Here is a 14,916-nt window from a genome sequence, read left to right on the forward strand (position 1 = left end):
TGACCATTACTTTACTAGCATGTGAGATGAGTGCAATTGTGTGGTAGTTTGAGCATTCTTTGGCATTGCCTTTCTTTGGGATTGGAATGAAACTGACCTTTTCCAGTCCTGTGGCCACTGCTGAGTTTTCCAAATTTGCTGGCATATTGAGTGCAGCACTTTCACAGCATCATCTTTCAGGATTTGAAATAGCTCAACTGGAATTCCATCACCTCCACTAGCTTTGTTCGTAGTGATGCTTTCTAAGGCCCACTTGACTTCACATTCCAGGATGTCTGGCTCTAGGTGAGTGATCATACCATTGTGATTATCTTGGTCGTGAAGATCTTTTTTGTACAGTTCTTCTGTGTATTCTTGCCAACTCTTCTTAATATCTTCTGCTTCTGTTAGGTCCATACCATTTCTGTCCTTTATCGAGCCCATCTTTGCATGAAATATTCGCTTGGTATCTCTCATTTTCTTGAAAAGATCTCTAGTCTTTCCCATTCTTTTGTTTTCCTCTATTTCTTTGCATTGATCACTGAGGAAGGCTTTCTTATCTCTTCTTGCTATTCTTTGTAACTCTGCATTCAGATGCTTATATCTTTCCTTTTCTCCTTTGCTTTTCACCTCTCTTCTTTTCACAGCTATTTGTAAGGCCTCCCCAATTCTTTTCCATGGGGATGGTCTTGATCCCTGTTTCCTGTACAATGTCATGAACCTCATTCCATAGTTCATCAGGCACTCTATCTATCAGATCTAGGCCCTTAAATCTATTTCTCACTTCCACTGTATAATCGTAAGGGATTTGATTTAGGTCATACCTGAATGGTCTAGTGATTATCCCTACTTTCAATTTAAGTCTGAATTTGGTAATAAGGAGTTCATGATCTGAGCCACAGTCAGCTCCCGGTCTTGTCTTTGTTGACTTTATAGAGCTTCTCCATCTGTGGCTGCAAAGAATACAATCAATCTGATTTCAGTGTTGACCATCTGGTGATGTCCATGTGTACAGTCTTCTCTTGTGTTGTTGGAAGAGGGTGTTTGCTATGACCAGTGCATTTTCTTGGCAAAACTCTATTAGTCTTTGCCCTGCTTCATTCAGTATTCGAAGGCTAAATTTGCCTGTTACTTCAGGTGTTTCTTGACTTCCTACTTTTGCATTCCAGTCCCCTATAATGAAAAGGACATCTTTTTTGGGTGTTAGTTCTAAAAGGTCTTGTAGGTCTTCATAGAACCGTTCAACTTCAGCTTCTTCAGTGTTCCTGGTTGGGGCACAGACTTGGATTACCATGATATTGAATGGTTTGCCTTATAAACAAACAGAGATCATTCTGTCGTTTTTTAGATTGCATCCACTTACTGCATTTTGGACTGTTTTGTTGACCATGATGGCTACTCCATTTCTTCTGAGGGATTCCTGCCCTCAGTAGTGATATAATGGTCATCTGAGTTAAATTCACCCATTTCAGTCCATTTGAGTTTGCTGTCCTAGAATGTCGACATTCACTCTTGCCATCTCTTGTTTGACCACTTCCAATTTGCCTTGATTCATGGACCTGACATTCCAGGTTCCTATGCAATATTGCTCTTTACAGCATTGGACCTTGCTTCTATCACCAGTCACATCCACAGCCGGGTATTGTTTTTGCTTTGGCTCCATCCCTTCATTCTTTCTGGAGTTATTTCTCCACTGATCTCCAGTAGCATATTGGGTATCTACTGACCTGGGGAGTTCCTCTTTCTGTATCCTATCATTTTGCCTTTTTATACTGTTCATGGGGTTCTCAAAGCAAGAATACTGAAGTGCTTTGCCATTCCCTTCTCCAGTGGACCACATTCTGTCAGATCTCTCCACCATGACCCGCCCGTCTTGGGTTGCCCCATGGGCATGACTTGGTTTCATTGAGTTAGACAAGGCTGTGGTCCTAGTGTGATTAGATTGACTAGTTTTCTGTGAGTATGGTTTCAGTGTGTCTGCCCTCTGATGCCCTCTTGCAACACCTACCATCTTACTTGGGTTTCTCTTACCTTGGACGTGGGGTATTTCTTCACGGCTGCTCCAGCAAAGCGCAACCACTGCTCCTTACCTTGGACGAGGGGTATCTCCTCACCGCCACCCTTCCTGAATTTCAACGTGGGATAGCACCTCTAGGCCCTCCTGCACCCGGGCAGCCACCGCTCCTTGGACGTGGGGTTGGTCCTCCCGGCCACCGCCCCTGACCTCGGACACGGGGTAGGTCCTCTTGCTGCCGTTCTGGCATGGGGTCCTCCCGTCTTCTACCCCTGACCTCGGACGTAGGGTAGCTCCTCTTGGCCATGCTTAATGCGCAGGTCGCAGCCGCCATCGAGGGTGGTGTCATCTGCATATCTGAGGTTATTGATATTTCTCCCGGCAATCTTGATTCCAGCTTGTGCTTCTTCCAGCACAGCGTTTCTCATGATGTACTCTGCATGTAAGTTAAATAAGCAGGGTGACAATATACAGCCTTGACGTATGCCTTTTCCTATTTGGAACCAGTCTGTTGTTCCATGTCCAGTTCTAACTGTTGCTGCCTGACCTACATATAGGTTTCTCAAGAGGCAGGTCAGGTGGTCTGGTATTCCCATCTCTGTCAGAATTTTCCACAATTTGTTGTGATCCACACAGTCAAAGCCTTTGGCATAGTCAATAAAGCAGAAATAGATGTTTTTCTGGAACTCTTGCTTTTTCGATGATCCAGCGGATGTTGGCAATTTGGTCTCTGATTCCTCTGCCTTTTCTAAAACCAGCTTGAACATCAGGAAGTTCACAGTTCACGTATTGCTGAAGGCTGGCTTGGAGAATTTTGAGCATTACTTTAGTAGCGCGTGAGATGAGTGCAATTGTGCAGTAGTTTGAGCATTCTTTGGCATTGCCTTTTTGGGATTGGAATGAAAACTGACCTTTTCCAGTCCTGTGGCCACTGCTGAGTTTTCCAAATTTGCTGGCATATTGAGTGCAGCACTTTCACAGCATCATCTTTCAGGATTTGAAATAGCTCAACTGGAATTCCATCACCTCCACTAGCTTTGTTCATAGTGATGCTTTCTAAGGCCCACTTGACTTCACATTCCAGGATGTCTGGCTCTAGGTGAGTGATCATACCATCATGATTATCTGGGTCCTGAAGATCTTTTTTGTACAGTTCTTCTGTGTATTCTTGCCAACTCTTCTTAATATCTTCTGCTTCTGTTAGGTCCATACCATTTCTGTCCTTTATCAAGCCCATCTTTGCATGAAATGTTCCCTTAGTATCTCTCATTTTCTTGAAAAGATCTCTAGTCTTTCCCAGTCTTTTTTTTTTTTCCTCTATTTCTTTGCATTGATCACTGAGGAAGGCTTTCTTATCTCTTCTTGCTATTCTTTGGAACTCTGCATTCAGATGCTTATATCTTTCCTTTTCTCCTTTGCTTTTCACTTCTCTTCTTTTCACAGCTATTTGTAAGGCCTCCCCTGACAGCCATTTTGCTTTTCTGCATTTCTTTTCCATGGGGATGGTCTTGATCCCTGTTTCCTGTACAATGTCATGAACCTCATTCCATAGTTCATCAGGCACTCTATCTATCAGATCTAGGCCCTTAAATCTATTTCTCACTTCCACTGTATAATCATAAGGGATTTGATTTAGGTCATACCTGAATGGTCTAGTGGTTATCCCTACTTTCAATTTAAGTCTGAATTTGGTAATAAGGAGTTCATGATCTGAGCCACAGTCAGCTCCCAGTCTTGTTTTTGTTGACTGTATAGAGCTTCTCCATCTGTGGCTGCAAAGAATATAATCAATCTGATTTCGGTGTTGACCATCTGGTGATGTCCATGTGTACAGTCTTCTCTTGTGTTGTTGGAAGAGGGTGTTTGCTATGACCAGTGCATTTTCTTGGCAAAACTCTATTAGTCTTTGCCCTGCTTCATTCCATATTCAAAGGCCAAATTTGCCTGTTACTTCAGGTGTTTCTTGACTTCCTACTTTTGCATTCCAGTCCCCTATAATGAAAAGGACATCTTTTTTGGGTGTTAGTTGTAAAAGGTCTTGTAGATCTTCATAGAACTGTTCAACTTTGGTTCTTTGGTGCTCAGCTTTCTTTATTGTGCAAGTCTCACCTCCATACATTACTACTGGAAAAACCATAGCTTTGACTAGATGGACCTTTGTTGGTCCATCAAAAAGTAAAGTAATGTCTCTGCTTTTTAATAGACCATCTAGTTTGGTCATAACTTTCCTTCCAAGGAGCAAATGTCTTTTAATTTCATGGCTGCAATCACCATCTGCAGTGATTTTGGAGCCCCCCAAAATAAAGTCTGTCTCTGTTTCCATTGTTTCCCCATCTATTTGGCATGAAGTAATGGGACCAGATGCCATGATCTTACTTTTCTGAATGTTGAGTTTTAAGCCAACTTTTTCACTCTCCTCTTTCACTTTCATCAAGTGGATCTTTAGTTCCTCTTCGCTTTCTGCCATAAGGATGGTGTCATCTGCATATCTGAGGTTATTGATGTTTCTTCTGGCAATCTTGATTCCAGCTTGGGCTTTGTCGAGCCTGGTGTTTCTCATGATGTACTCTGCATGTAAATTAAATAAGCAGGGTGACAATATACAGCCTTGACATACTCCTTTTCCTATTTGGAACCAGTCTGTTGTTCCATGTCCAGTTCTAACTGTTGCCTCCTGACCTGCATACAGATTTCTCAAGAGGCATGTCAGATGGTCTGGTATTCTATCTCTTTAGGAATTTCCCAGAGTTTGTTGTGGTCCACACAGTCAAAGGCTTTGGCATAGTCAGTAAGACAGAAGTAGATATTTTTTCTGGAATTCTCTTTTTTTTTCGAAGATCCAATGGATGTAAAATTACAAAACCTACCCTTCAATAATAGATGGGCTAAGTAGACAGAAAAATCATTTAGAATATAAAAGACCCTGAACAAAACTATCAACCAACTAAATGGAATGAATTGTTTTAGAACATTTCTACTCATCTACAGCAGAAAACTCGTTCTTTTAAAGTACACATCTAAATTTTACAAATAGAACATATCATCTGAGCCATTAAACAAGTATTAATAAATTTAAAAGAATACAACCATAAAATTTTGTGCTATGACTAAAATTAAGTTAGTAACCAATAACCAGTGTTGTTGCCTGGAGAATCCCAGGGACGGGAGAGCCTGGTGGGCTGCCGTGTCTTGGGTCACACAGAGTTGGACACGACTGATGCGACTTAGCAGCAGCAGCAGCAACAGCTATCTTAAAAGTCCCCAAATACTTGGAAACTGTTATATAACCCATGGGTTACAAACAGAGCAGAGAGGGGTGTAAGTCAGATATTAACATTTGGTGTATGAAACTGAGACAGTACTTATTGGGAATAAATGCCTGAAGCTCCCACATTAAAAAAACTAGAAGAAAAGAGCAAATTAAACCCAGACTATGTACATTAAAAGGAAATAAATATAAGAGAAAGCAAATTAAATAGAAAATACAAAACTAATAAAAAAAGTTAATGTATTTTTCCTTGATAAAATCAATAAAATTAATAAATGTCTAGTGAGATTCATCAGGACCAAAAGGAAAAAAAATTACCAGTTCCAGGGATGATATTTGTACTCATTCTACTCTATATCTGACTTCCCTCCCTGTTTTGATTTTACTCATTCTATAAATGGTGTTATAAGAAATATATTTGGTTTTGTCCCCAGTTCCTGTAATGAACTCCTAAAACCCTTGTAATTTCCTTAGATATTATAGGAGTGCTAGAAGCATATGTTGTTCTAATGTTTGCTTGTTGTTTCTGGTTCCTGACACAAGAACTTCTAAGACTCTTGGAGTCTCTGGAGTGATAATTGTTTTCTTTGTATTCTAGTGAAATGGCTGGTAGGTGGGAGCCTCTAGATAGCTTCAACATGAGAAGCTAATCACCAGAAAGACCAAGCCATGATTAGACACTTGTAACCCAGCCCAACCCCATTCTCCAGAGAGGAGAGAAGGGCTGGATTTTGAGTTATTAATTAATCAGGCATATGTGATGAAGCCTCCATAAAATCTCTAAACTCTGGGGTTTGGAGAGCATCTGGATTGGTGAACAATCTATATGCCTAGAGTGTGGTCACATTTCAGCTCCACAGGGACAAAAACTCATACAAAAGTTAACAGATAACTGAAATACCTTACATTTGTTAAATAAATAGAATTTATAGTTCAAAATCTTCCAATAAGAACAACTCTACGACTGAGTCTTCACCCATTAAATTCCACAAAATATTAGAGGTAACAGCAACTCTGCATCTATTATTTGTGAAAATTGAAAAGGAAACAACATTTCTCAGCTCCTTCTATGAGGCCAGCATTGCTTTGATACCCAAATCATATGAAACATTCAAAGACAACAGACCAACAGCCTTCATGATTTTCCTAAAATTTTAGCAAATCAAGCCTTATATAGAAAAGATAATATAGCATTACTTGATTAGGGAATCCATGGTGATTCAATGTAAAAAATCAATTAATGTAATTCACCATACTAAAGGGACTTCCCAGGTGGAGCTAGTGGTAAAGAATCTTCCTGCCAGTTCAGGAGATGCAGGAGACACAGGTTCAATCCATGGGGCAGGATAGGAAGATTCCCTGGAGGAGGGAGGGCATGGCACTCCATTCCAGTATTCTTGCCTGGAAAATCCCGTGGACAAAGGAGCCTGGTGGGCTATAGTCCACAGAGTCGCAAAGAGTGAGACATAACCCAGCACACATGTGTTCACCATACCAAAAGCCTAATAAAAATATGATCACCCTAATAGCAGTAGAAAAATAATTTGACAAAATTTAGCATCTACTTCCTACATGTTAAGCACTTCTATTTTCTGTTTCCATAGCTTCCTATTATATTTTCTTATAAAATTTCTCACTCTTTGTTGCTTAATTGCCTTTTTAGTTAGCTTAGTCCTAACTAATTTAGATGTTGTAGAATTTCTGCTATGTAACTAACCCTCAGTTGACAGACTGCTAATAAATGATTAACATTTGGTTCTTGGCTAACTGAGAGACTTGCTGCTGCTGCTAAGTCGCATCAGTCGTGTCCGACTCTGTGCAACCCCATCGATGGCAGCCCACCAGGCTCCTCTGTCCCTGGGATTCTCCAGGCAAGAACACTGGAGTGGGTTGCCATTTCCTTCTCCAATGCATGAAAGTGAAAAGTGAAAGTGAAGTCACTCAGTCGTGTCCGACTCTTAGCGACCCCATGGACCTCAGCCTACCAGGCTCTTCCATCCATGGGATTTCCCAGGCAAGAGTACTGGAGTGGGGTGCCATTGCCTTCTCTGGAGAGACTTAGGATCCTTTTAATAAAATGGGAATTCCCAATAGCTAATTCTTTTACAATAGCTACTTCTTTTGGAATATTTTTTATATGCCAGGTAAAGTGCTAAGTGACTTACATCTAAAAAATGTATTATTTTTACCACCACCCCATAAGAAAGGCAGTATTATTATAATTTGAGTTTTACAGATGAGGAACTAAAAGTACAGCAATTATAAGTCATGTACCCAAAGTCACATACATGGTAAATATAGATGTGGGACTTGCTTTCAGGCTATCTGATCCTGGAGCCTCCACTTTGTACCCCATCCTCACTGCCCATCAATCAGAAGTGCTAATATGGGAAAGGTTATAGGGGAGAGAGGGCTTCCTAAGGGGTGCTAGTGGTAAAGAACACCCTGCCAATGCAGGACTCCTAAGAGACATGGGCTTGATCCCTGGGTAGGGAAGATCCCCTGTAGGAGGGCATGGCAATCTACTTGTGTTCTTGCCTTGAGAATCCCATGGACAGAAGCTGGTGGGCAACAGTCCATGGAGTTGCAAAGAATTGGACATGACAGAAAGGACTTGGCATACATGCATAGAGGAAAGAGCATGTGTTTAACCAAGGCCAGGATAAGTTTAAACCTTTACATAAAACATTTATCTATTAACAGCTGCTGTGTGTAACTGAACATCAATGGGCTACAGTGTTTGCCCTCAATAAGAGCAGAGAAAAGATAAAAATGCAGTGATTTGGTTAACTGACATACATTGAGAAACTTATCTGCTGTAACTGACTTGGGTGAGGGTTTCACAATGGATAAGATGTAATCCCTATCTTTGATGACCTCAAAATCTATACAAAACTTGACAAATTAAAAAATATTTTCTACCTTTTTATTCTCCCTGTTTTCTGACTTTATTTCTACTTTGAATTTATAACATTGTGATCATAAGAAAAAATATTGTTTTAGTTCTAGGTTATTTTTTCCAGTACATAAAAATAAAGTTTGTTTTCTTTTTGAAAATTATGATAATTGAAATGTTTCAATGTGAGGATTTAGAGTGAAGTAAATAAAGCACATGCAGGGAAACATAAATCATGTGACATTCATGTCATATTCCTGAACTTTCTTGTAAAAAAGATCTAAAAACTATACATCTGCTAAAAAAAAAAAAAAAAAACAAAAAAAAACAAAAAAAACCCTACACATCTGCTAAAATTGACATCTTAACTATTTCCCTTAGAGCAGTAAAATTCCATTCACTAACAATTTTTCATAATATAACATAGATTAGTGAAATATCAAATGTCTTTTTCTACTGTTGCAAACTTTAAAACACTTGTGTTTCAGAGAATATATTATGCAGGATAGATTTAAAAAGGGTACTTGACACAAGAGAAATACAGAAAACTAACTACTTCTTAAGGCTTATTTAAACCAAAACATATTGATAACTACCCTATGTTGAGGAAATAGGGTTACCTGGGTCAACATCCACATCAGTATGTGTATTTGCTTTCTGTCAAATCAATCAGTTGAGCTGCTTCTGCTAATTTATTTGATCAGAGGCTTGCCAATGTAATTAGATTAAAATGGTCCCTCCAGTTGCGTGACACATAATTGAGTATATATACATGTAGAATGACAAAAAGCACCATAAGATATATTTTTAATAGCAAAAACAACAGAATCGACAAAACCGCCTGAGATGCTCAAAGGATTAACATTTTTGGGGGGATATGGAGCCAGAAACAGTATATTTTTTAGGGTTTTGAGTTACAGTCAAAAGGAAGGGGAAATCCTTTGATGCTTCTTAGAAATCGTAAATGTCTCGATATGAATGAAAGAAGTGGGGGTGTTGCCAGACAATGGGAGTTTCAGAGTTGACAGAGAAGATCTTGGAAGGAAGTTATCTTACTTTTATCTGAACTACCACGAATTCTCTAGAAAGTACAGAGTGAGTCTGGCAAGATAGGCGTCTAACTTTATTTAGTGGAGGAGAAGCATAGCAAGCTAATACACAGAGAAGTTAGTAGACAGAATAATGGACTTGAGGAAGAAAAAAGCACATGAAATTATATATATATTATATATTTCAGAGGGCTTCCCTGGTGGCTCAGTAGTAAAGAATCCACCTACCAGTGCAGGAAATACAAGAGATACAGGTTTGATCCCTGGGTCCAGAAGATCTCCTGGAGTAAGAAATGGCAACCCACTCCAGTATTTTTGCCTGGGAAATACCATGGACAGAGGAGCTTCATGGACTACAGTCCACAGGGTGGCAAAGGGTCGGATACAACTGAGCAACTGAGCATGCATACAACCCAAGGAAAAATGTATTTATCCCCCCAAGACTGTGATTATAAACAAGGAGAGGTATTTAGTGTGAGTTAGGAAGAAATACTCATTATGTAAACATTACTATAAAAATAGGATTAATTTGTCTTCATATGTCCAAAATAAGAGATATACCTAGGGCTTCCCCAAAAGCTCAGTTGGTAAAGAGTCTGCCTGCAATGCAGGAAAGTGAAATGAAGTCGTTCAGTCATGTCGGACTCTTTGCGACTCTGTGGACTGTAGGCTGTCAGGCTTCTCCATCCATGGGATTCTCCAGGCAAGAATACTGGAGTGGGTTACCATTTCCTTCTCCAGAGGATCTTCCCGACCCAGGGATCGAACCCAGGTCTCCTGCATTGGAGGCAGACGCTTTAACCTCTGAACCACCAGGGAAGCCTGGTTCAATTCCTGGGGCAGGAAGATCCACTGGAGAAGGGATAGGCTACTCACTCCAGTATTCTTGGGCTTCCATTGTGGTTCAGTGGGTAAAGAATCCATCTGCAATGAGGGAGACCTGGATTCGATCCCTGGGTTGGAAAAATCCCATGGAGAAGTGAAAGGCTACCCACTCCAGTATTCTGGCCAGGAGAATTCCATGGACTATATAGTCCATGGGGTCACAAACAGCTGGACGTGACTGAGTGACTTTCATTTCACATACCTAGGTTTAATTGTGTTGGTTCAGAATTCTCAAAAGAAGTCTTTATTTTATGAGATATATATATATATGTATATATATATATACATACACACTACACATATCTGTCGATATGTGTATTGTGCAATATGCTTACATAACTTAAAAAAAAAAAAAAACACTTGTAGATTTTGATCTGACATGTAAAGAACTTGGAAGTCAACACCCCCATATACAAAAAGGAAAAAAAAACATGCAAAAAAAATCCTGAAAATATTATTTTATCATCTATTTAATTTTTGATGAAGTGATGCTCGATTTTTCACTTCTGATTATATATGCCCCTCCCCTCTCTTATGGAGTAGGAAATGGCAACCCACTCCAATATTCTTGCCTGGAAAATTCCACATACAGAGGAGCCTGGTGGAGTACAATCAGACATGACTGAGCACACACATCTCCTCTTTTAACCTACCAACACTAATCTGTTAATTTCCCCCATCACTCTTTATGGTCAGTTTTTCTAAGGGGTTAGCTTTGCTTTTTCTCTGCAGTTTCCAACAACTAACTTTTGGCTTTGTTGGTTTTCTCTATTACACATTCATTTTCAATTTTGTTGATTTTTCCTTATATTCCTTAGTTCTACTTTCTTTGAGGTGTATTTGCTGTTATTTTATCTCACTTCATGACATAGACACTTACATCATTGTTTTTTAGACTGTCACTGTTTCTAACATATAAATATAAGGCTATAGGTGACTCTCTGAACTCTGATGTACTTTTCTTTATCATTAGTTCAGAAAATTTATCTCTGAATTTACTTTCTTATTTTTCTCTTTTATATGTAAATATAAAGATATATATACATATCTCATATTTTTTATCCATTCATCCATTGATGGGCATTTAGGTTGCATCCATATCTTGGTTATTTTACAGTAATGCTGCAGCGAACATAGGGGTGCATGTATCTTTTTGAATTAGATTTTGGTTTCTTCAGATAAATGACCTAGGAGTGGAATTGCTGGACCACGTGGTAGTTCTATTTTCTTTTTAAATTTTTTGAGAGATCTCCATATTGTTCTTTATAGTGGCTGTACTAATTTACGTTCCCACCAACAGTGCATGAGCGTTCCCTTTCTCTCCACATACTTGCACCAATTGTCATTTGCTGTCTTTCTGATAATAGCCATTCTGACACGCGTGAGATGATTTCTCATTGTGGTTTTGATTTGCATTTCCCCAATGATTAGTGATGTTGAGTATCTTTTCATGTGTCTTTTCAGGTCTTCTGCCCATTTTTTAAATTGGATTGTTTGTTTGTCTTTGATATTCAGTTGTATGAATTCTTTGTGTATCTCATGATAATTAAATATTGGACATTGTGTACAAAGAAATATAGATTCTCAGACTCGAGTCCACATGAAGAAGCAGGGAATGTCCCCAGGTGAGCATCAGCTCTGTGCTCCTAAGTTGTCTTTCAGAGGTTCTCCCCACTCTGTAGCTTAGTCCCTTTGGTCCTCATTACCTCCATAGTCTGTGATGACTTTACCGAGATGGTTGTTGTATGTTATCTGGCTTTGCAAGTTGTTTCTAACAGAGCAGTTGTTCTACTGCCAAATTCTACGTCCTAGCCAGAAGTAAATGTTCTGTTATACCATTTTTATTCTGATAGTGAATTGAAAGAAAGATACTGTTATTCTTCACATTTTGGCATAAACTTAGAACATATTCTTAGAGAAATAGAACAACTTACTAAAGGACACACAATTAACTTGATCAAGGTTATCAGAAGGATGGACAAGTCTCAATTGCAGCCCATATTCATCTTACTTCAGGGTCTGGGTTCTCAAGCACTTGGTTGTATTTCTTTAGTATTTCATTCTTGATTCGAAATTCTGTCTAGAAATAAAGGAGGCCCCTCATAACTAAAGAAAGTCTTTGTGGGTCCTTGCATTAATAAATAGAAGGGAATAAAGTATGTATCCATCATAAAAGTCCATCTAAGGACCGCAGTTATGCTTACTATTCACAATCCTGAACATAAATCCTGAACATAAGGATATACAGTGAGTTCTTTGCTAACAAAGAATCTGTGTTGATTTCCACATCTCCCCAGAGTTCAGAGATTAATGCAATTTTTTTATGCCTCTTTTCATCACAAATAGAAATGGGCTTTTTAATCTAACATACTTGGAATTCTTTAAAAGGAGAAGGTTTATAGAATTTAATACCATTGTAGGGCATTTGAAATAGCTTTACTTAAATCATTCTGTGGTGGCTTCTTCTGGTTTTTTTTGTTTGTTTGTTTGTTTTTTTAATGGAAAAAATATAATTCATGTTATAACCTTTCATTGTCAAGATTTAGAGATCATATAATTTAAAGGGTGTTTACAGCACCTTTGTCTCTTGTAGTGGCAATGAAGGCCCTGGAATTATTTTGTGAATGCAAGGATACAAATTTAAGAATATGTATGGGAAGACTTTTCTCCATAGCTAAAGTAAAAACGTAGCACCTAAAATTAATACAAATATGCTATCACAAATCTCATGTACACTGTCATATTGTTTACTATTAATACGTGCTGCTATTCACTGTGTACAGTGTATAAATATATAAAATAAGACTTTGGAAACCAATATATGCATTAATGGAGAATCTCAAAAATTGATAGCTTCCTGTGTTCTAATGTCAGAAATTCCAGAAGGAGCATCTTTCTGCCCAGACACTTTACCTCTCTCCTCGCTGTTATCTAAAATTTTTTGACTAGCATAAATTCTTTCATTTTACCTTTTTTTCTTTTTGGAAAACATGCATTTGAAGGAATGTGCCACCACATCCAACTATATTTGCATTCTAAGTTGGCTGATGGCAAGTGGGAAGCAGAGATAATCCAGGCATTCAGAAATATACTCAGTGTCCCAAGTTGCTTTCTTATCTCTGACATATGTCTTCCTTCTGGCTTTAAGTCTATCTGGAAAGAGAGGAGGAGATGTGGGGTCCTCAAACCCTTGCTTTAGTTACAAGAGACTGAATTATTCCTCCTGCAAAAGGCCAAAAATTTCAATGTACTTAAGTTTTTTTTTTCTTCCTTGAATCAAAAGGTCAATTAGAAAGTAATATCTTCTCTCAGACGAATTTAGTAGAAAATAGAATTGGATTAATCAAGGACAAAATTTATCCAGGAGAAAAAGATCAAGTGAAATTACCAAGAAAATTATTGAATAATAGATACTAAATAAGAAAATGTTCCTTAGTTATATCCATAGGTCTAGTTGAAGTTTTGCCAAGAGACGGAAATCAGGACCAAAATGTCAGGTAAGGTACTTTATGGTAACAGTCTAAGGAGAGCACTAAGGATTTACCTAAATAAACAGTTTGCAGAAAGTGACTATACTTACAACTGATTCATGTTGTTGTTTAGCAGAAACCAACAAAACATTGTAAAGCAATCATCCTCCAAATAAAAATAAATGTTAAGAAAAGTTATTTTAAATTCTAGTTTCCCAGTATTGGAGACTGCAGCTTTAACCACTTGCTACTGTTCAAATTACTTAATATTCTCTTAGCATTTTGCCTCAAGTTTATTTCAGATTTCGCTGTCAACTTTATGGTGGTAGCTCTCTGATTATAATAATAGTTCTCATATCTTTCATTTTACCTCCAAGCACCCAGTTAGATCTACCCTTGCTTCAATCTCTTGTTATAGGGAGATGCTTTAGAAAATATTCTAATAATGTGTACAGAATAAAAACACAGTTGCCTAAATATCTTAACTTTGCTTAAAAATGCTAAAATCTTAGTGTGACCAATTCTATTATATTTTTTAAGTCCAAAAAACATTGTGTATGAATTCAACAAATATTTGCATTTAAGAACCTAATTGTAGTAATACAGTAGGGAAATGCAGAATAAATAATGTAACACTGAATGTACATCATGAAATAGATCTAGAATCTCAGGTAATGTGTATGTAAGTAGCAAATGGCACATTGAACTGTATGTATTCAAAGAAATATTCAGTTCAATTCAGTTCAGTCACTCAGTCCTACTCTTTCCGACCCCATGGACTGCAGCACACCAGGCCTCCACCAACTCTTGGAGTTTACTCAAACTCATGTCCATTGAGTTGTTGATTCCATCCAACCATCTCATCCTCTATCGTCCCTTCTCCTCCTGCCTTTAATTTCTCTGCTACAGGGTCTTTTCGAATGAGTCAGTTCTTCGCATCAGGTGGCAAAAGTATTGGAGTTTCATCTTCAGCATCAGTCCTTCCAATGAATATTCAGGACTGATTTCTTTTAGGATGGACTGGTTTGATCTCCTTGCAGTCCAAGAGACTCTCAAAAGTCTTCTCCAACACCACAGTTCAAAAGCATCAATTCTTCAGTGCTCAGCTTTCTTTATACTCCAACTCTCACATCCATACATAACTACTGAAAAAACCATAGCTTTGACTAGATGGACTTTTGTTGGCAAAGTAATGTCTCTGCTTTTTAATATGCCATCTAGGTTGATCATAACTTTTCTTCCAAGGAGCAAGTGTTTTATAATTTCATGGCTGAAGTCACCATCTGCAAGGATTTTGGAACCCCCCAAAATAAAGTCTCTCACTGTTTCCATTGTTTCCCCATCTATTTGGCATG

This window comes from Bubalus kerabau, chromosome 13 (genome assembly GCF_029407905.1).
Source record: "Bubalus kerabau isolate K-KA32 ecotype Philippines breed swamp buffalo chromosome 13, PCC_UOA_SB_1v2, whole genome shotgun sequence".
NCBI lineage: Eukaryota > Metazoa > Chordata > Mammalia > Artiodactyla > Bovidae > Bubalus > Bubalus kerabau.